General features: G+C 42.9%; 1 protein-coding gene across 2 annotated transcripts in view; it reads right to left on the bottom strand.

Moving 5' to 3' along the window:
• DIPK1B (divergent protein kinase domain 1B) overlaps positions 1–23,015 on the bottom strand; it is a 668,389-nt gene that overhangs the window by 437,427 nt on the left and 207,947 nt on the right. The window contains exon 1 of one of the 2 annotated variants that reach the window (XM_069609598.1): positions 11,865–11,930. The exons of the other annotated variant lie outside the window; for it this stretch is intronic. The gene's annotated coding sequence lies outside the window, so the exon portion shown is untranslated. Of the gene's footprint in view, positions 1–11,864; positions 11,931–23,015 lie in introns of those variants that run through there. 2 annotated transcript variants of the gene reach the window in all.

Here is a 23,015-nt window from a genome sequence, read left to right as displayed (position 1 = left end):
ATAGGTGTACGGCGGGATGTTTCCCGTTCCGGGCCCATGTTTTAGCTTCCGTTTCCGTATATTTCCGGTCACCGTACTTTCCGGTAGGCGCACACTGCGGTGTCCGCTGTGATGGGTGGCGGTATTGCACCTAGGGCGCCGTACGGCGGCGGTGTGGGCCGTTTTGGGGTCATTTCCGCCATCGCGGACTTTGCACTTCCGCCATGCCGTGGTGCTCGTGCCCGATGGGTCGGAATGGGCCGCACTTTGCTCCTTCGTGCAATGGCGGAAACGCTATTTACGCTGTGGCGGTCCGGTCAGTCACTTTCCGCCAGGGTCGTAATGAGGGCCAATGTAAGAAATGGAAGGAGATGGAAAGAGGAGCACACAGTTCTCAGGAATGCAATCAAATACAATACGAAATTCAGTTCCCCCCCAGCAAGCTTAGAGGAGAAACAGGTAGGAGTTTGAAAAAAAGGCCCAAAATGCTTTTTAAATGTGATGGCAATGGATGGGAAAATGTGACAACTGATTTTAATTCCCTGTAGAGATTCAGGGTGAGTGGGATATGCGTGTTGGTATTAGTTCAGGCTCACTTTAACAATACTCTATGAATGATTAGCAGATTGTAAACAAATTTTAACAAAGGAAAGAATGGAGCTGCTATTTTGACAAGTGGAGAAATTGAGCCAAAATCGCAAATCGAGTGCGTAAATCGTGATTGCGGAAAAAGTATAGGGAGTAGGAAGTCTCGTTCCTAGCCCAAACGGTTCCAGAGATACAGACGATTAAATAAAGGTAGTTTTTCGGATTGAAAGTAAACTCAAAATGACAGGTGACAGTTGTGCAGCTTTAAAAATGACAGATGACACGATTTCTAGGAGGCAGTTCTACTTAGGTTAAAATAGTTTGGATTAGATTATTTTAACTAAGAGATTGGTTCTGCACAGTTCTGCTAGGTACTCACAATATAAATTTGAACTAGGCCTGGTCACGGATCTGGTCAACACGTCTGGCTGCGGTTCTGTCTGCTCGGCGGGTCAATCAGGCACCGGTTCTGCTCACAGCGATCTGGGTCAGCTCTGCTCTGCTGGTCTAGCATCTCTGGATTCTGGATGTAACACTGCTTTCTGGGTACTGCTACAGGTTCTTGCAAAAATTCTCGGCAAATCTTCACACAGCTCGCCCGGCTGTTGAATAGTTTGGTTAGTTTTGAGGCCTGCTGAAGAGGATTCAGCTGGTGGATTCAGGCCTCTCTGCTACAAATTCTGGAGATAATTTCTGCTACAGGTTCTGGAGATTGATGGATTTGAAGTCTGGATCTCTGGATGTGAAGTCGTCGGTCAGCATGCTCCGCAGCAAATGGAATTGAATGACTCTACCTGTCCCAGCATCTCTTTTTATGTGTTTTGGAAATGGGTGTGTGCCTGGTCATAACTAAACCTGCCCCTCTCACTTTTCATTGGCCAATTCCTCCTCTCTCCCTTGATTGGGGGAAGGAAATGTGAGTCAGAGTGATGCTGTAGGTTTTATGGTCAGAGGAACCTCCCACACAAATCTATTTCTGACCCAAATACATATTTATCTATGTACCATTTTTCTAATATTATAGGTCCAGTTAACATATTTTCTGTAGCACCAAACCATCCGATCCCTGTCTTTGTACGATGTCGTGTCCACTGATGACAGAATTCTCCCCTTTTCATCCAGATAACGTCCTCTAAACCTTTCCAGATTTTACACAAATGTGCCCCAGGGATATGTGTTACAGATGATAAAGTGTCAGATTTTTAACATGCATACATTTGGAGTAACAACCTTTTTTTCCGCTACTATCCCCAGGAACATACCCCAGGGTCCTAACACCTCTTAAAATGTGCACAGAAAAATCACAAGAATAATGGTATTATTTATATAATTTTGACCAGTCCGCACTATGAGTTATCTATCTTTTTAAAATTATGCCCTGGTCAAAAAGGGGTGTGGCTTCCCACATCACAGGGTGGAATAACTGGTTTATCCACTTCCCCCAAGCTCAGCTGGCTTGTAGAGGCACTGCCCCTCCCAGTTTCCCCTAAGAGGAAGCCACTTTACGCCCCCCCCCCAATATAACATTTGCCTGAGTCCAGGACAGGCCTTTGTTCAACTCCCTGTAGTCCCCAGCTGCCACTCCCCTTTCAATCAACAGGGCCATGTGACCTCAGGATGCAGCCAGGCCTGGCAGCCAGGCCTGGGAACACAGCTGTTGATCCAGTTTCAACTCCTGTCGGGGATAGTTGTCAGGCAGAATTCAGTTTCATTAAGCCAGGTTTCAGCTAAATGTCACTTTTTGTTCCCAGTTTTCTACATTCAAATCAAACTGACAATTTTTACATATACATTAAATAATTACTTCCTTCAAGTCATTTCAGAATATAGTTTTACATTGTATCCACCTCTTAGCAAGTCTTTCCTGGGCCTGGTTTTGTTTCATTTGTTCAGTTTTACACAAAATTCTGGTGGTTTTAAAACGCCGGCTTTCTGATAGTGGTGAGTACTGGTAATGCAACCATTTTTGGGATTAAGAAAATGAATTCCCCACAGTTCTGAGTTGCTTTTTGGCAAACAGCCAATGGTTTCAGGCTACTGTTTGTGTAGCCCAATGGTGGTTTTAGGCAGTGCCCTCCTGTGCTCACAACATAGGCAAAAATGGGTGGCAGCCTATTCTTCATGTTTTCCCTGTGCACTCTCTAGGGAGTTCTGGCCATCATGATGTTTTCCATGCCAGTACTGCACAGTTTTATGGTAGGGCTTGGATGCATGGGTAAAAACATCCCACAACATTTGGAGTGTTTACATATGCTACAATATTTCTTCTTAAATGTCTCTTGCATTCTCCTGACCCTTCCTCCTTTTCCTCTCTTCCCCCCACTGGTCTTGCTAACTTTTTCCCAAATAATGTTCTTAATCTCTGTTCTTCTCTTTCTTCTAGATCTACTTGCTTGGTCACTACGCCCACTCCTTCTCCTCTCTCCCACTCCATTTCTCATTTATCTCTTTTGTCCGATTCTGATACCGTTCTTTTTCTTACTCGTGACCATTCCGTGGCTCCTCCGCTTGATCCTCTACCTACTTCTCTCGTCTTCAGGGTCTTTCCCTTTCATTCTTTGTCACTCTCTACATCTACTTTCCCCAACTATTTTAAGCACTTTCTTATTCTCCGACTTAAAAAGAAACTATTCATGGATCCTTTTCTCCCTTCTAACTTTCATCCTATCTCCCTTTTCCTTTTCCATCTACAGTGAGGCTTCTCCTCTCAAGTTTCCACTTTCCCTGATAATCATTCCCTTCTACCCCAACATGAATTTGACTTTCGTCCTCTACCTTCTACCGATATTGCTTTACTTTGAATTAACTCACTTCTTTCTACATGTCCCTCCAAATCATATTCTATTCTTATTCTCTTGGATCTCTCTTTCGGCATGGTCGAGCACCCTACTCTTTTCTATGTTTTCTCTGGTTTGGTTCGGCAATGGGTTCTCTGTTACCCATTCGGCCGTGCTTTCCCTGTCTCCGGGGCTGGTAGGCGGTCCTTCACACTTCCGCTTGAGTATGGGTTTCCACTCGGATCCATCTTGGGCCCCTCCTTCTTTCACTTTACACTACTCCTCTTTCGTTTATCATTGCTTCCTTCAGACTTCCCTATCATTGTATTGCTGCCTGCTGCCAGATCTTTGCTTCTTTCTAGACCTTTACTTATACCCTTCACTCTTCCCATTTGGCTTGTCTGTTGGATGTCCAATCTTGGATGATGCACTCTCTTTTCTTACATCTCAAAGCTTCTAAGACAAGGGTTCTTTTTTCCCTTGCTCTACTACTTCCCTCTTCCCTTAACCCTTTTTTTCCTTTCCACTCTTGCTCCTTTTGTTTTCATCTTCTGCACGTAATCCAGGCCTCCTTTTGTAGTCTTATTTTCTTCACATATTTCCAATGCTTCTTGATCTTGTCCCTACCGCCTGTTCACCTTTTGCAAAAGTCGCTCCTTCCTTTTCATGCCTCTAAATACTTATTTCTTCCCAGGTTCTCTCTCATCTGTGCTTCTGTTCTGCCTTGCTAGCTGAAGTCTTTGCTAATGAGCTTGTTCCTCGCCACTCGCTCTTTAGCGCTGGTATTCATACACTTTTCGATCTTTCCCCTCGCACTTGTATTTCTCATTCACTTTGTTCTCTATCCTGGCTTTCCTTTGACTCTGTCTTCTCTTTCACCCCCTCTCTATTATCTTTAAGTGTTTTCATGGCTTAGCCCCTCCATATCTTTCCTCCTGAGTTGATGTTTATTGTCCCTCACATCTTCTGCGTTCTCATTATCAATTTCTCTTTGCTGTGCCTGTACCTCTCTGTTCCCAGTCTCGTTTCCGTTCTTTCTCCTTGCTTGCTTGTAAACATTGAAACTTGTCACTCCTTTTGATCATTCTTTTTCAACTGTTGTCCTCTTCCCCTCTCGCCTGAAGACTTATTTGACTTAACTTCTTTAGCCTAGTGTATATTCTAAAATTATTTATTAAAACATTCATAATTGTTTGTAGTATTTTCCTGTCCTATACTGCACTTTGGCAAATGTGTTCTATGCATAAAAATTACAAACAAATAAATAAAAATGATCTTTTGCAGTATTGACATCAAAGTATAGGTGATAGGGCAGGATGTGGGAGGGATCATATGAATGGGGTGGGAGGGTTGATACTAGCAGGCAGTTCGGATGCTCCTTCCATGTGAAGCAGGTGCAGTACATGCCTGCAATTACTGTGTCACAATCAACATATGCATGATCTGTGTAACAAAACTTTATGGCATGCATAGATGAGAAATGTACCGAAGCATGTAATTAAGGGGAGGCACTTCTACATTCGATGTATCAGTTAAACGAACAAACTGTGTGATCTTGGCAAATCACATTTTCCTTTTATCGCCATTTCTGTATCTTCCAAACTGTAATCACTTTGATCAAAGCTTACTGTCAATATCAACCAGCATTTAATAAGTGGATATTTACATTAGTTTATTTTTAGATATTTGACCAAATGAACGGAACCCATGTGTTTCTATATTCTGGAAAATGTGACTCGAGGATCAATGACAGTCAGAAATGTCTAGATAGCTCAGTGGGTTGGGCGCTCGTTGCTGCGATCTGAGCGTGATCTGCAGGTCGCAGGTTCAAGGCCAACTCAGCCTTTCATCCTTCCAAGGTCTATAAATGAGTACCAATTTCGGTTGGGTGATATTGTATGTAATATTTTATGTAAATATGTGCTCTGTAAAGCGCTTTGGATTAAGGCACTATATAAATAACACATCATTATCATATTAACAATTTAAATATAATGGAATGGATCTGATTGGATTCTTATTATATTTACTGGGCATAGAGAACAGAAAGCTTGGTAAATCCTAGAAGGGCCACCAGTAACAACTGATGCTCTCCATGGGTAACCATTGTCTGGCCCTCCAGATGTTTTGGTCTTGAACTCCAATCAGCTCTAGTCAACGCTGAAGGATCATGGGAGTGAACTCCAAAACATCTGCACGGCTGCATAATCAGTAACCAGGAACAATTAAAAACCTCTGATCCTCATTAAACTACACTGGCCTCCGCTACAATTATGTTCAAATCCTGTTGCATCATCAACAAGGCCATCGACCCAAAGTCCCTGAGCTGCCTTGCTGAGAAGCTCGGCATGTCCAGAGGCCTTTGATCTACCAGAAGAAAGCACATGTGCAGACTTGAAATCCACCAGTGTAGGAAGAAAAGAATAAAAAAAGACAGGCCTGCTCCGTCTATGCCCCAGACTCTGGAACCTCCTCCCCATAAACACCAGACTCACAAAGCTCAAGACCCTCTTCTTCAATTAATGGTTCTTGCATAACACCTAGGTCCCACCTCTCACCCGCCCCTCACCATCTAACCTGAGAGGCGGCAATCTACTCCATCCTGTTTCCTCCATGGGTTGTTTGTAGATCTCTTGCTACCAAATTGCCCACCCTGCCCATCCCCCATTATTTCCCTGCTCCCTTGTATTGATCCGTGGCGATCCGCTTCCTTCGCTGTGTACTTCCCACTATGACTTGTAAAGTGCTCCACTGCTCCCAGAAGCTATGTCTGTGCTCCATAAATACCCTAATAATGATAATCACTATTAGAGAAATTATGTATATTTCCAATGACTACCATACCTTCCTAAGCTCAAACCTATCAATTCCAGTTCCACATCCCAAAACTATTAGAACAGCTTCATGGAGAAGAGGGTGAGAACTAATCCAATCAGCTTCCTTCTGTTGGCTCCCAACATATAGCTTGTGACTTCATATGAAATGCATCATTCAAAATGTTATACATTTAAAATGTGGTTGTAAAAGAGGTGATCAAAATTATGCTTGTTATTAAAAAAACATTCTATACAATCTCAAAAGAAGCTCACATTTTCAAAATGTAAACATTGAAACGTCCTTCTATTTAGGCGTTGAGTAGGGGTTCACATATAGCCCACACAACCAATCAGGCTGCTGATGCCAAGGTCTGGGAAGAGCATGCAGACTTCCACATATCGAGTATCCTGGGCATGGCAAGTTGACTTACTCAGCGGCACTACTCGCCCCCCCTCCCATTTTTGGTCTTTTCACCACTTTGATATAAGTATCCTTACTCCATCAATGAAACAGTACTGCATTCACTAGCAGGCTGTAAGGGGGGGGGGAGCGCACACCCAAACAAGTTACTAGACCAGAGTTGATCGAGGTTTTTTGGGACATTTACAACCTTGGTACCGCCTGCCACTCAAAGCAACCAGAGCACTAATGGCTTATTTTTGTTTTATAAATTGGGAAACATTTTGCCATGGGGTAGCTCAAAGTTTGGTTGTCAATAATAAACAAAAATAACTGTAATCAAGATGGCCGCCATAAAGCTAGGAAAGGGTAGGCTAAGGACAGCAACTTTTCTTTTCTCATGGTGTTGGGCGATGGCACGGGTAGCGTGAAGAAAGAAGGAGGCAGCAGGTAAGTCACAGTTTGGCTAACTTAATTTTGGCAGGAGAGGGTGAGCGTGGAGCGGCAGGTAGCAAGAGCGGAGAAGGGAAGTGGGAGAGTGTGGCACAACACCCACCAGCGTGCTAAGAAAGTGGCCCTTTACCAATGAATGAATGCCTTCCAAAGAAAAGTATTGGCTGTGCTAATTATTTGAGCAGTTCTTACATTCACTAATATCACTAGAGTCCTGCCAACTATTTCTCTGGTTGACGAGAGCCCTTCCTGGGTCACGCCTCCTCTCCCCCTGCTTCGCTTGTCTCAGTTACCGTCATCTATAGCTTGACTGGCCCATCCACATCAAGTCTGTGTGGCCTCATGGCAGTCCTCCATTGTTTCAGGACCTCTGAATTACCTCTCACTTCTTTTACTGTATTTACTTCAAGCACATGCTTTAAATTATACAGACTACGGCGTTCATTGTTAACCAGATGATAAACCGGAAGTTAAAGTAAGACATCTGCCAAGGAACACACATGTGTGGATGGAAAGAATGGAATGTGCACTCTGTGGTTATGGGTTCACAGTGAACAATTCAGCTGTAAGACCACATCTCCTCCCAGGGAAGAATCAGACAACTCTGTGGAAACCACCCAACATCCTTCTCTGTTCATGACCTAACATTTAACTAAGGAACCTTGAGGATCTTGTTTCTCATATATATTGCCCTGAAGAGAGTAGAAGACAACTGAATGGGCCTCATTATGACTTTGGCGGTATTATCTACAGTACTATCATGAAATGATCCAAAACTCTTTCCATTGCAGGGACATGGAGTGATGACAATGCAACATGCGCTGGAGCATGAGTTAATCCAATCCTCACTCAATTGCAGGGAAACTGTACTGACGCTACACCTTAGCGCCAAGCATGGATGCTGCCTAGATCCAATACTCAATTTATTGTGTGGACATTGACTGCTAACAATGCACATTTTGGTGGAGAACTAATTTCTCCCAACTTTACCCAATTGCAGGGAAACCATGCTGATACAATAGTTTGGTGCCAGCAGGTAAATCCTCCACTTTTCCTCCAAAAACCAGCATAATTACCACAGTGTCCCTACCACCAGTGGACCATGGGGTGGTACCAGTAATTTATTTTGGTTGTAATTTGGAAGAATTACCACTGAATTTCCACCAGACTCGGAACAAGGTTGTGAGTATTAACAATGCAATTTGCAGTGAACCATGAACTCATCCAAACTTTACTCAATTACGGGGAAACTGTGCTGGTTCTATAGAATGATGCCAAGCATGGACTCAGCCTACATCCAAAACTCTCTCTGTTTTAGAGTCACTGCGTGCTAACATTGCTGCTTGGCACTGTGGATAGATACATGCTACCTTCCGAACCACATGGCATTAGAAATATTTCCAGTACTGACAGTGCGGTTTGGCATGGAGCATTGTGCTAGATTCCAAAAATTTTCCAGGGCAGCAATGCCCAATGCAGACATTACAGCTTGGCTTGCAGCATTCCTTTATGCTACACTGCGAAACTCTCTTCATGACGTGGGCATTTACTACTGGCATTGCAGCTTGGTGCCAATCAATGATTCAGGCCACATCTGAACTCATTTTATTAGTGACACACTGAGTACTGACTATGTATCTTGCAGTTGAGCATGAATTCATCCAAAACTCACTCAATTCAGAGGGCGGCAATGGTATTATCGATGCATTTAAGGGCTGGTCCTATCAGGAGTTGGGTACTAATGGGCTGTTTTACCTCCTGCTTTTTTCTGAAGGTGAAAATCCCATTTAGCGCCCTGCATTAGCGGCAGCTGTATAAGCGCGCAGTATTAGAGCCGAAAATTCACCATTGGTCCAATGGATCCAATGGGGATTTACCGTTAATGCCCAACTCGTGATCCGGCGGTAATGCCGCCGGACTGTTGGGCTCTAACGCTATTACAGTTGGGTGGTATTACAGCTGCAGCTTGATGCAAAGCACAGATTTAGGCTACATTTACAAGTCATTCCATTGTATGAACCCTCAGTGCTGACAATGCAAGTTGACGTCTAACATGAATTCATCCAAAAGTCCAGCAATGGTAGGGAGAATGAGCAGACATTGTAGCTTGGCACCCAGCAAATATTTGGGCTACATCCAAAACTCATTCCATTGTAAAGACACTGAGCGCTGACAATGCAACTTACGGACCAGCATGAATTCATCCAAAACACACTCAATTTCACGGAAACCACACTCATGCTGCATACAAAACTCACTCAATTGTAGGGAAAGCATGTTCACGCTCCAACTTGGTGCCATACATGGACTCGGGCTACATCCAAAACTTATTTGATTCTATGGACACTGAGTGCTGCCAATGCCACTTGCAGTTTAGCATGAATTAATTTTAAAAAATCATTCAATTCAGAGAGACAACGCTGATGCCGCAGCTTGAAGCAAAGCACCAATTTAGGCTAGATCCAAAAGTCATTCCATTTTACGAACACTCTGTGCTGAAAATGTAAATTGAGGTCTAACATGAATTCATCCAAAAGACACACAATTGCAGGGAAACTGGGCAGATAGTATAGATTGGTGCCCAGCAAATGTTCAGGCTACATCCAAAAATAATTCCATTGTAAGGACACAGAGTGCTGCCAATGCAACTTGCAGGTAAGCATGATGTCATCAGAAATTCATTCTATTGCAGGGATGAGTGCCTATGTTGCAGCTTGGTGTGAGGCTTGAATTCATGCTGCATTAACACCCGGGTGGGGGAAGCCATCCAATCAGGTGGCTTGGAACACGGGATTGAACCGCTGATGCAAGTCCCACCCCTTTCCGACCCCCCACTCACCTTATTTCGGCTGCAAGGGCACTCACCGCTGCAGCTGCTCCTTCTTCCTTGCTCCAGCTGGCTGCCATGGAAAGGGAAGAGGGGCTCCATACGGCGTCCCGTTGGAGGAAGGTAAAATCCTTTCATTTTTAGCACCCCAGTTGTCGCTTTGGTAACCTGGGTGCTAATGGCCTTATGTACCCGTTCCATTTTCAACACCAGGGGGTAATGGCCCTGGGCCCAGGTTAACTGCGGCTGCGAGCCATTATGCCCCCTGATGTCACCTGTGGAACGGGTACATAACGCTACATTCCAAAACTCACTCTATTCCGGTGGCACCCATTCCTGAAGTTTAATGCGTTTGCGCCGAACATGGATCCAGCAACCAGTCCAAAATTAATTCTGTGGTAGAGAGAAGTGCTGACAATACCTCTTGGTACCGAATGTGGATTCATCTGAAATTCCCTCCATCTATCTCATGGACATCTAGCACCGATGCTGCAGATTGCTGCCACCCACAAGCTACATTGTACAATTTACTCGATTTTAGAGCGACATCCCGTGAAGAAACTTGGCCCAGAAAATGGATGCATAGAAAACTCACAGGGCCTGATTCACAAAAATCTTTTTCAAATGGAAAATCCTATTGAAAAGTGATTTGGAAATCAGGCCCTCAGTGTTGGAAAGATAGTCCGTGCTGACCCTGCAGCTGTGAATGAATTCATGTTGAAGGCATTCAAATAAATACGAATGTTAATAGTCTTGAAAATCCTCAAAAGCAATATTTCCTGCATAACTGCACACTGCATTGCTTTTTACAGCCAAGCTATTTCAGGAACACCCGGCCTATTGGAATTTAAGGAGGGTGAGGGTGGGATCATGAGGTTGTGGTATGGACCAGGAACTAGGATGGGAACAAGTGGTAAATCAGAACGAATCTGACTAAATGTATTTAAGCGCTATAGGAGAAGCCTAGCTACTCACATACACGGCTATTGGAGCAGGCCAGCTCTATTATGCTAGACAATTACTAATACATAATGTCAAGTTTAATTCGGATGTACATCCCGTCACAACAAAATAATCACAAATATATGACATATCATATGCTAAAACACTGAATAGTATATTAGCACCCGGGTGAGGGAAGCCAACCAATCAGGTGGCTAGGGACGTGGGCTTGAACCGCTGATGCAAACCCACGTTCCATTCAGCCTGACGGCCGGCTGCCCCCGCAGCCATCTTCCCCTCACCATCCTCCCTCGTTTTTCTTTTTAAACCCTTCCCACTCCAACTCACCTTATTTTGGCTGCAGCGGCACTCTTCCTGGCTCCAGCTGTCCATCAAGGAAAGGGAAGAGGGGCTCCATACGGAGGCCTGCCTTCCCTGTTCCATGGCGGCCATCTTTGTAAAGGATTTGCCTTCATTCAACTGGACGCACGTGGCGTACCATTGAATAAAGGAAAATCCTTTTTTTTAGCACCCCGGGTTACCGATAACTTGGGCTGCCGGCCCGTTAACCCCCTTTCCAGCCCTTGGAACAGGGGCTTAACTCCATATAAAAATATGAAATACAATACCTTAATAAAACAATTAACAAATAGGCACCAGTGCTTGATAGATGGTTCCCGGATATTAATCGGTTTTAAACCACCAACAAAGGGCATTTTCTTTATTTCCTAATCTCACTCAACATGACTTACTAATTAATCACCACCATTTTTTTAAAAAATAATACTGCAAAAAAAAAAACTCTTACAAAACGAACTAAAAAAAGGCATTCAAATCAAAAAATAAAAAGAATAAAAAATGTAAAACGCCATTTTGTGTATACATCACTACAATAACTAAATTGATTAAAATCAGCATACAAAATGGGCCGGATTAAGATGTAGTGGAGCTCAAGCAAAGTTTGTTTTGCCAAAAAACTGCCTTGTCCCGAGACCCAGCGGCCAGCCCAAGAAACTCCCATATTAGCACCCAAGCTTTTAGAAGACTCGGCAGAGGAGACTGGATGCAGAAACCTCACATACTGTTTAAAGGTTGTCCTTGTACTCTTCTTTTCTTCTTAGGAGTTGTCTGTGTAACTGCTGTCTTTTGAAAGGCAATGCAAATTGGCAAACGTTTCCTGCCATTTACAGTCCTTTTGTGTTAGGGTGGGTATTGTGGCCAATAAAAAGAGCAGAGTTCAACCTTCACTACTCACTCAAAAGGGTTTCCTACTGAATCACTATCAGTTTCACCTTTAACATTGTGGGCATTCTTATGCTCCCACAATGCTTTTTGATTGTATGCAAATTCGCTAGGCTTGGGTTCCTTGAAGAGATGTGACCTGGCCTGGGACCACGCCCTTGGCCCCGCCCTCTCCTCACCCGACCCCTCCTACCCTAGAAGGAGAGGGTTCCTAGAGTAAATCTTTTCCATTTCCCGCGTTGATTAAAATAATGTACACGTTTTAGCAAGAGCAGAGAAATCCTCCCGCTTCAATGTGTGGACGGGGTGTAACGAGGAAGCTTTCACAAGGATTAGATTAACTGGGAAACATATTGTGTGAGCAGTGTAATTAGAAATCCGGCCACGAATGATCGGCGAAGCAGTGGGTAGAGTGCAGCGTCACTGCACTCTCCATTATGCAGTCCCTTGGAATGCCACCCGAGTGAAATGCCTACACGCAGCCCCTGCATCAGGACAGAACCAGAGAGAAAGAAGCAGGTTTTACAATGACAGCGACGTGCTTTCGAATTAGCATATTCCCATAAGGAAAGCTGGCAGTTATTATTGCGCCGATTCCTGACTATTGGAACATCTGCTAAATTGCATCTTGATAAAATTCATTCCGCATTCACGTACCTATGAATAATTCATGGTTGCGTGAAATTCTTGCTTTAGAAGTTTCGCAACTTAACAGCTATTAACACAGGTAAAAGGAGCGTTATTATAAGTGCATAGGAGTTCATAAAACCGTGATTAAAACACTGCATCTGCTGAACATAATAAGGGGTGGGGGTGGGGACAGCTTAATCCCTGGGACCATCACAAGACATCTTCCAGGTGTAACCCCTTATGAGATGTCCTCCAATCAGGAGTTCAGGTTTTCCGAGTATTCTCTGCACTTCATGCAATGACTACCGATTTCAAATTAAATTCAATTACAATTAACTATGTTCAATCCAGCGCAAAACACCTGAATAGGGATAGGAGAACCTCAATGTTCACCAACTATCAGGGACACAAACCAACTCATAAACAAATGATACTCTAGGTAACAAAATAAGAAATGCAAGATAATACTTCCATTCAAGAAGCGACAAAAAAAAAAATATGCAGTAGGTAATCAGACTTGGAATACAAATTCCACTGTAAATGCTCGGATGGGAATAATACTGAACAATCATGATAGCTGTCTCAACTTTTAATGAAATTGATCAATTTAAAAATGAGTCGCATCAAGAACCTAAAATCACCAGTGTGTGTGGGCACATCCCATCACCAAATGTAAAACATAATACACATAATAACACAAAAGAATCGAATCAGCAGGATATGTTTAGGTAACATCAATACACTTATTTGATGCAGCCTGTAATTATTAAGGACCTTTAGAATTTTCTTTCATCTCAGAAAACCAACTAGTTTCGGCCGTGCCTTCAGTATATGGTGGCCTTCCTCAGGGTGTAATTCGAATATCTGCCAAAGCAACGCATTTCCATATTATAACCGGATGTAACACTTGGGTAACATCCACAAAAGACAGCACATCTCATTGTTCTTTAATTACAGCAGCATATACACGTCATGAAAAAATAAATAATGGAAATAAAAATAAAAATGAAAACAAATAATTGCACACTGTAGGTAGCTCACATTTGCCCATTTCAGGATTGTTTCTGTTTTGCCTCGTATCCTTTTTTTTTTTTAAATTATCCAAGTTTTCAGTTCACCATGCCTCAACTCAACAGTTTCATAGGTCTTTGCACAAAGCTGAAAAGATATTTTGAACTATTTAAATGGTGCTACCCATCTAACGTAAGTGTTCAAAACAATGAATACCCCAGCTCATAAAGTAATTGTAAATTGTGCTCGCTTTGTACTGTTTACTCACGTGGAGTCGTGTTAAATACTGCGTACACGTTCCACTTCGCCTTCAATGTTCAAATGAGGTGAATCCAATTGGTCCCGGGCAAGAAACACTGTATGAATAGAGTCACCGGCAGATGGTGCAGACGGCATACATAATTGCACCATGTCTCGAGAGACTCGGGGTTCAGAGATATGTATTAATTATTAGTTGAGGGAATAACTAAATATCCTTCTTACTGTTCGCAGAGGCGAGTTCTGCAAATCATGTTTCCTGTCTGACTGGACGGTTCTTGGCAAACCAGAAATGCATCCCAGACTCCAAACATATGTACGGACTTCTCCTGGTGCGCCACCTTGAAATGGTAATATGCTCACAAAATGTCCTAGATTGCCACCCATCTAGTCTCGGGAGGATAGCTCAGGGGCAACGTGCTCACCTTGGAAGCAAGACGACACAGAGCAACACAGGTTCGATCCCCGGGTCCGCGCATAGAAACCTCTGGGTATTAAGTGTGTTATAAATAACCAATCATATCATATATTGCAGGATGCCGCTAATGGGCGGCTAACTGCATAATATACAATGTATAGTGGGATCTCCTTCGAATTCAGAGGCGATCTGGTATATAAAGCTAGTGGCCACGGTTGGTGTGCTAAAAACGATAAATTGACTTTAAAAGGGCCCGACGATGTATAAGGTATAATAGAAGCACCAGTAAATTAAGAGGTGATCTAATACATTAATTGTATGCCCACTAGAATGTGTTAAAAATTATAATTTACCATTAAGGGGGCCTGATGTTTGCATTTCTGTTTGTGCTTGATACCATTGAAGGCACATTGCAATGGATTTTGGATCTCGTAGGACATTCTATGAAGGAAATGGAATGCCCGATAGCTCAGGCTTATAAAGCCATCTTTAGAGGACTATCGGGTGCACTTCCTAATGTCCATGTGTGCAAATTATGTCTTCATACATTTATCCTGACATCTGCATTCGATATGCATCTGAATGGACCACTGGACAGATACATCTGTATTTCTGATATAAAGAACTTCACAGGCATTCCAAATCATAGAGCCTCACAATAATGACCAATTCATGTCTTCATTGAGTCTGACTGTGTGGCTCTTTGTCCTCAGGATCCAATTCTGTTCCAGGCGGCAGAGGAGATCGTATGGTGTAGTACTTCTGTCGTTCTTTTCAGCTTTCTATAGAATAACGCAAGTGAGGTCTTTGTCAGAATGCCCAGGCTCCATGAATTGAGACACCAGTGGTACAGTCAAGGTTTCAGATCTAATTCTAGAACGATGTTCTCCAATTCTAGTCGTGGCCATACAACATGTCATGACTATGTACCTTTTGTTACACGGTAACGTGATCATAAATATACAGTTTTTGATTTGGCAGTTGGTAAAAGTCTTTAATTTGCCAAGTAAAGATTTCAAAAATGACCTCTGTATGTTTTCTTGTATATGAACAAGACGTGCAATTACCACAAAGGAAATGTCCGCTTCCCGGAGGTAGGCCCCATATCGCTGTCATACTTGGTTGTGGGTCAGGACCTTTGCGTAATGCACAGATCAAGTTGTCCTTTATATTCAAGCCTCGCTTAAATGCATACAAAGGCTTGTCCAATTCAGGGAACTTGGCCTGTACAATTTCCCACGTCTTATTGATTCCATCTTTAATTTGTGTACTGTATCTATTGTCAAAACACACCTGGCACTTTAAAACACAGTCACTGGTGCTAACCCGACACTCCTTTGCCAATGCTTTCGACTAAGGCTGTACTAACAAACCTATTGCCCATTTACCTAGAGCCGGAAATCATCTCTGTTCTGGCTTACGCTGCAGGTATTGTGACGCCATAACTGAAGCGTAATAACTGAATACAGAGCAGCTGTGATGCCATTTTCTTATTAAAGGTTTGTTGTGATGTCACAGCTAGCCTGTAGTAAGAACGTTATTTCCAGGCTTTTATATGGATATCGCAGACTTCCCTGTATTGTATGTGTAATTATGCCACAAGTTCCTTGAACTCAGTAAATCGATACTCTCTAACTGGTAATTCCTGCTCGTGTCAGAACCTCCATGACTTAAAAGGCCACGTTTTGGGGCTATGTATCTCCTGTCACAGTGTTCCGTGGGTTTATTTTGGCCTAGCATTCACCGCTCATTTCGTTCTAGCACCACGGTCTGAGAACAGTATTTTCCGTGTTGAATTTCCTACAGAGTTTATTCGGGCACAACATTGTAAGTGATTATTCTAGCACAATATTTCAGTTATTCGTATTCTTCACACACCGCATACAAGTGTGGCTATTCTGACACATTATTCTAACTGTATTATTATTCTAGCAGAGTATATCAGTCTCATTATTTTTCCTGTATAGCATTGCCGTCTGCTATTTCTGGCATCATATTTTAAGTTTGTTTTTGCAGCAGAGAATTCTAAGGAACAGTATTTTCCGGATGCCTAACCGCAGAATGCTTATTTTGAACTGGTATTTTATGCTCATTACTTTCCTAGCACAATATACCAGTAGGTCGCCACTGGCTCGCCAGGTCACACAATGTGAGCACACTGTAGGATCTGACGGTGATGGTTTGAAATGTTACCTCTTGAATACCACACACAGACGAATGTGGGAGCTCAAGCACTTCAACATGTTTAACCTAAAAGACAGAGTTCTGAACATAGATACAGGTTTCATGACACACTATGGCCAACTTAGAGCCGAGGACTAGCAAAGCAACCAAATCAACACAATCAGGAGACAACCCTCCAGTACTGCACGTCACCAAGAGTTGTGGTACATAACTATATAATGAGTGAGGACACAAGACAATGGCAATTTTATCTGTCTAAGCTCAAGTGGTTGGCACCCATTATGGAGCATTATTATTGTTATTATTATTAGGTTATTTATTGCGCAAGGACCTAGCTTCAAGAAGCAATTCTTCGGCTGGGGCCTCCCTCTGGAACAGCCTCCCTGCCACTCTAAAACTTGAGAAGAACCATCACCGGTTCCGGAAGCACCTCAAGACCTTCCTCTTTGCTTCTGCCTTCGCCCCCCCTCTCCCCTGCTGATCTGTTCTATCTTGGCACTGTGAACCTGGCCACACTCTGTCCTTTGGGCCCAGGTACCTGCTCACCCTGCGACCCTACCACACTGCGTCCGAGCCACCCCTTGCATTGGGGTCTGTATCTGTACCCGTACAGTCCCCCCCCTTTTTTCTTCTTGCACTTATCAGACCTACCCTGTCTGCTGCCTTAAACCCAGCACTTAACAATTGCTGGCTGCACTACCACTGTTTGTTGCCTTTATTATTTATTTATTATTATTTATCAGTTTCTCCTTTGCTCCCCACTCTCCACTTCTCCCCCTTCCATGCACTGTTCCCCTCCCCCTCTCCCATGCACTTGCGTGTTCTCAATGTCACTGGGCCTAGTAAGATCATTGTTTTGTTCTCCCCTGTTCCCCTCCCTTGCCTTGTCGCGCTCTGAAACACTTGTGTACGAGCGCGATAGAAATAAAATACCAATATCAATATCAATTGAGCATATTACAATCATAGGAGGAAGAATATGGTGAGGGGAGCAGAGAAACAAGGGAGTGGAGAGCTAACAACAGGAAAGGGAGCATGAGGCACACTGAGCTAACAACAGACAGTGCACCTATCAAAAAAGGGCACCATATTTTGTATTTGCTAAATTGCTTGCAGGCTAGGAAGATAGCAAGGGGGGTCCTGGGAGACTCTCTGCCAGACATGAGTCCTGGTTACAAGAGCCTTACCCAGAGTCTTTAGCTCCCTATCTTTCACAGAGAAGAAATATCCCAAACATATCAGTCTTTGTCCTGCCCTGGGGCAGTCCAGCACCGAAATGCTAGGCAATTCTCCTCTGAACAAGAGTACCAACATCAACCCCAGACACGTGTTTCGGTCTGGTTGAACCTCATCAGTAGGGTGTAGCTGTGCCTCTCTAAGAATAGTGAGCAAGGGGTCCACGTCTGGATTCCCCTAGTAACTTAGGGTGAGAACCAAAGTTACTTGAAATATGCAGATAACAAGGGGGGTCCTGGGAGACTCTCTGCCAGACATGAGTCCTGGTTACAAGAGCCTTACCCAGAGTCTTTAGCTCACTATCTTTCACAGAGAAGAAATATCCCAAACATATCAGTCTTTGTCCTGCCCTGGGGCAGTCCAGCACCGAAATGCTAGGCAATTCTCCTCTGAACAAGAGTACCAACATCAACCCAAACACGTGTTTCGGTCTGGTTGAACCTCATCAGTAGGGTGTAGCTGTGCCTCTCTAAGAATAGTGAGCAAGGGGTCCACGTCTGGATTCCCCTAGTAACTTAGGGTGAGAACCAAAGTTACTTGAAATATGAAGATAACAAGGGGGGTCCTGGGAGACTCTCTGCCAGACATGAGTCCTGGTTACAAGAGCCTTACCCAGAGTCTTTAGCTCACTATCTTTCACAGAGGAAATATCCCAAACATATCAGTCTTTGTCCTGCCCTGGGGCAGTCCAGCACCGAAATGCTAGGCAATTCTCCTCTGAACAAGAGTACCAACATCAACCCCAGACACGTGTTTCGGTCGAACCTCATCAGTAGGGTGTAGCTGTGCCTCTCTAAGAATAGGAAGCCATTGTGAAGCTTGAGGCATGCCACGATAACCATGGACACTGCACCATTGAAACCTCACGAATATATGTTGTAGGGTCACGGTACATACCAGTCGGCAAAACACACGTTTAAACTCTGTGTGAGGAAAATGCAAAACACGCCATGCTTTCCAATTTTGTGTTTTTAGATCTTTTACTTCAATATGTTTAAAAAAGAACATAGATACTTTTAGAAAAATACTGGGGCCCACGTTAAGACTGCATGTGCATAACTTTGGCAACATATTTACAGTCAACAGCTTGAGTAAGGTTTGTTTTCTTAAAATGCAACCCTCAGAAAGCTAGAAATATCATTGGTTTTCAGTGAAAACAAGTATGTGTGCACCCAGCTTCCAGTTTTTAGGGCCCTTTAAATATGGCAGACCATCCCAGGCCTGAAATCAATGCATGGAATACCACAGCACCAAACTTATCTTTGCATTCCAATACTTGGGACAAGATGCATAATAATGATCCTATAAGGTTACAACAGCTTGCTGTTGGTGCCTAAACATGCATTTATTAATTCACTAGTAAAGAACTCCATACTAGAAGAACAGCCCAGCACTACTTCCAAAAGTACTTAATTGTATTAAAATGCATTATTGAGGTTTGTTAAAGAATGTTTCAGGGAAAACGATTTATTCACTTCTGTTTCTTTCTGAATTAGGCACAATGTGCTTTCACTAAGTTCTATTTGAGTTAGGTTTATATTTTGTTTAGTGATATAATCCAAAGTTTTTCCGCACTCATATTATTCTTGTGCATTTACCCCCATTCAATAATACTTGATACATTGTGTGTTAATTGTGAACTGGCAGAATCTTATTTTTAAATGTACAGTTTACTATAAATCAAGATAACTGGCTGTACCAGGCAAATCTCTCACGCTCACCGTCTCTCTGGTGGAGAGTCACCATGTATGGGGCGCGTTTGCTGGAACTACCCCCCCATTTGTTGCTTTAATTGAAGCATATGCCCTTTCCAAGAACGAACAACATTTGGAGAGACAAAAAGGTGTGCAGCCTAGGCAAAAGAAGCAATTTAAGAAAATTAATTTATTTAATTCTACTCACATTGTAAAATGTTAAAAAGAGCCATTTGACATTGCTCATTCTAATTAAATTATCGCTTCCAGCATATATTTTAGCCATAATTAGAATTCTACACCTGTCATATTGAGCCAAGCAAATTAACAAAACCAAGAATAACAATTTAAGTTATTTTCTGATGGAAGCATAACATTCCAAGATAGAATGTGTGGTACACTCCTATTGCAATCTTTCAAAATACCCCCAAGAGAAAGGAGAAGTCGACAATATCACCAATGAGGGTTCCAGGGTAGTTTGCATAAAATCAAAGAGCATTTTGAGAACAAAAGAATGTCCGCAGATCTTTATAATTGACACATGTGATTGTTATAAAATGGTTATTTCCTAAAATCGCTAAATACATAATGCACACTGGGCCTGGGGCTCATTTCAACCCAACAGTACCATTTTGAAATCATGAATTATCTATACTCAGAGAGCCATAGGTTTGGGGCGTGAGGATTCAGTGACTACCATACCTGTCATTTCTTGTTGATACCAGGCCGGTAGCGAAACAGTATGTTTCGTGTGACCATGGGAGCCATTTGGAAGTAACCCATGGGAGCAGATGCGTTGGGGGGGGGCTGAGGGGGCTATAGCCCCGGATCTTTTGGTTGTAGCCCCGGATAGAAGCTCAGGAGCTACAACCAAAAGACTAGCTAGCCTCAAGTCTCGACAGTCCCGTCATTAGTGTAGCCCCAGATCTTTTCCAGACCTAGCAACACCCCTGCCTGGGAGTGACTCCATGGGAAAACATGTGTGAGGCACATGGGGTATTGCAGAGGCAGTCAGATGCAGCCAAAAGCTCGATGAAACACTTGTGAGGAAATCTAGAGGATGCTCTAGGCTTGAACAGGGCGCGTATGAACGTATGGGGTGGATAAGCAAGTGCTGGGCCACCAGGGCTGGGAGAAGAATGCCCCACCCACACAAGCTGAATGTGCGTGAGGAACATTTGTGAGGGCCATGAAGGGCCACATATGGGCAAAAACCATAGTGGACATGAGGGACAGACTCTGTTGGCCAGCAGGCAACATGGATACATGCAGTGAACATGTGTGTAGACCACACGAATAAAGACCACATTCATGAGCCAATGGGACTTAACTAGTACGGCAAGCACATTTGAACTGAGGATGGGTTTATGGATGCAGTGTGAATACAAAATAAATCAGTCATTTCTCGTTTCCGAGATTATGTTTCCTATCGCATATGAGAGCCTTGTGAGTTATAAGACTATTGTATGTACATACATTTTGACACTTATAAAAAAATTAAATATGGGAGGATTTCAAGCAAATTCGTGAAAGGAGCATTGGCAAGGAACTGAAAGCATGGTTTTGCAAATGTGCCCGTGTTTTATTTTTTGAAAAGTGTATTAATGTAGGTACAAAAGATAGTGATATACCTTTGGTGACTGAGGTATAGCCTGTGGCCATGGGCAGTGGCCAGATTGTCCGGTTCATGGCCTAAGGCCTAAGGCCATGACCCGGACAATCTAGCTACTGGCCATGACCGTGAGGGACCAGCAATGGGGTTAAAGTGGGCATGGCCAGCAGGGACCGGCTATGTGGTAACTTTTTTTCAAAATTGGGATAGGTTTGAATGGGAACAAAATCTGCTTGTGGGTACAGGTTGAAGTGCTCAATGGAATTGCAGCAAATAGGCATGAGGAGGATCAGCAAGAACTTCAAAGCATGGTTTTGCAAACATGTCCTGTGTTTTATTTTTTTGAAACTGCGAAGAATAATGTAAGTACACAACACAATGATATAACATTGGTGTCTGGGCAATGGACCTTGCCATCAGCAAGGAGAAATGTGTATTGTAATTTGCATATAGGGGCATGCAGCATGGCCGAAGCGGTATGTGTGAACGTGAAAAAGTATTGTGCTTGCGGTTGCAGCGTGACGTGGTGGACTAGATTACAACAAATTTATGCGACGAGAATTAGCAAGGACCTGAAACCATGTTTTGGAAATATGTATTGTGTTATATTTTTCCAAAGTGTAAGAATGTAGAAAACTTGTGATATACATTTGGTGTCTGAGTAGTGGGCCTGGCCCTCGGCAAATGCAAATGTGTACTCTGATTTGCTTATTGAGGAATGCGGCATGGCCTAAGCCCATGTCACATTGATTTGGAGACTGCCACGGCTGCAAGCCATGAGCACTGGCCACACATTACATTATTGGGGTATAGTGGACACTGAGCTAGGATGCAGGGTAGGTGCAGTGAATAATTGGGGAGGTTTGGTTCGGCTGGGGTCATGGTGGAGCCTTATGCCATAAGCAATTGAACTATGTTTTGCATCCTCAGCATGTGCTGCTGATAATGACAGACATAAGTATGTGTTGCAAAAAATAGGTTTCTTAAAGGAGGTTAATAGTTCTTTCATATATATGAAAAGAGGAATTATTAATAACTTATGTACAGTGAGGTAACACTATGAAAACTTTACTCTTATAAAAACTATGAAATTGACATAAAAAACGTTGTTAAATGGATGTTACGGTTAAGATGCATCCCACCCTTGGGACTCCTCTGCTACAGTAGTTAGCCAGTGGCGTTCCACCTTGGCATCCCTTTGCACTTTCCTACTTGGTTCTCATGAGCACTTGCCCATCCCTACTGCCCTTTCTACGTATGCACTTTTCTCACTGCAAAATGCATATGTGCATTTAAAGAAGCACTGTGTACAATGTGTCTGTATAAAAAAGGGAACTGCAGATGCAAAAGATTTGTAGAAGATTGTTAAGTGGCAGTTGGTGTGTGGAAGTTTAATATGTTGATAGGGTTCTATGTACAGTTTTTGGAAATGATTGGTGTGACTGTTAGGAAGCAGGCATTGAGGGAGTGTTGCACATATAACATTAGAAAGGGTAGAAGGGCTGCCCTGTGTGATGGTGTGCACGTGCCATCTGGGTCTTTTCATGATCCGTGTCCTGGAAAGGAAACCGTGGAGACCACAGATAGTTATAAAGGTCCATGGATTATGGTCCTTATTGTATGCTAGAGAAAAGTATTTGGGACAGAAAATAGTTTCTGTCCTTCTATATTTTTCTCTAGTATACAAATGTCCATTATTCCCGTTAGCATAACACAAAATGGTAATGGAAATTTTGGAGACTCTTATTGAGTCTATCTACTATACTAAAAAATGTAAAGTAGATGGAGTCTATAAGATTATATTTTTTTGTAGTATTTTTTTTAACTGTGAAAGGTGGTTCCTAAAGGAACCTTTTTCTTGGTGTTTTTTAAAAATTTATTTTGGTTTTGCAGGAGAGGTCAGAAAGTAAGTTGGGGAGGGAAATGAGGGAAGAGGCACCAACCACAA

This window comes from Ambystoma mexicanum, chromosome 8, assembly GCF_040938575.1.
Source record: "Ambystoma mexicanum isolate Mex_15411 chromosome 8, UKY_AmexF1_1, whole genome shotgun sequence".
Taxonomy (NCBI): Eukaryota; Metazoa; Chordata; class Amphibia; order Caudata; family Ambystomatidae; genus Ambystoma; species Ambystoma mexicanum.
This window is presented reverse-complemented; position numbering and strand designations above follow the sequence as displayed.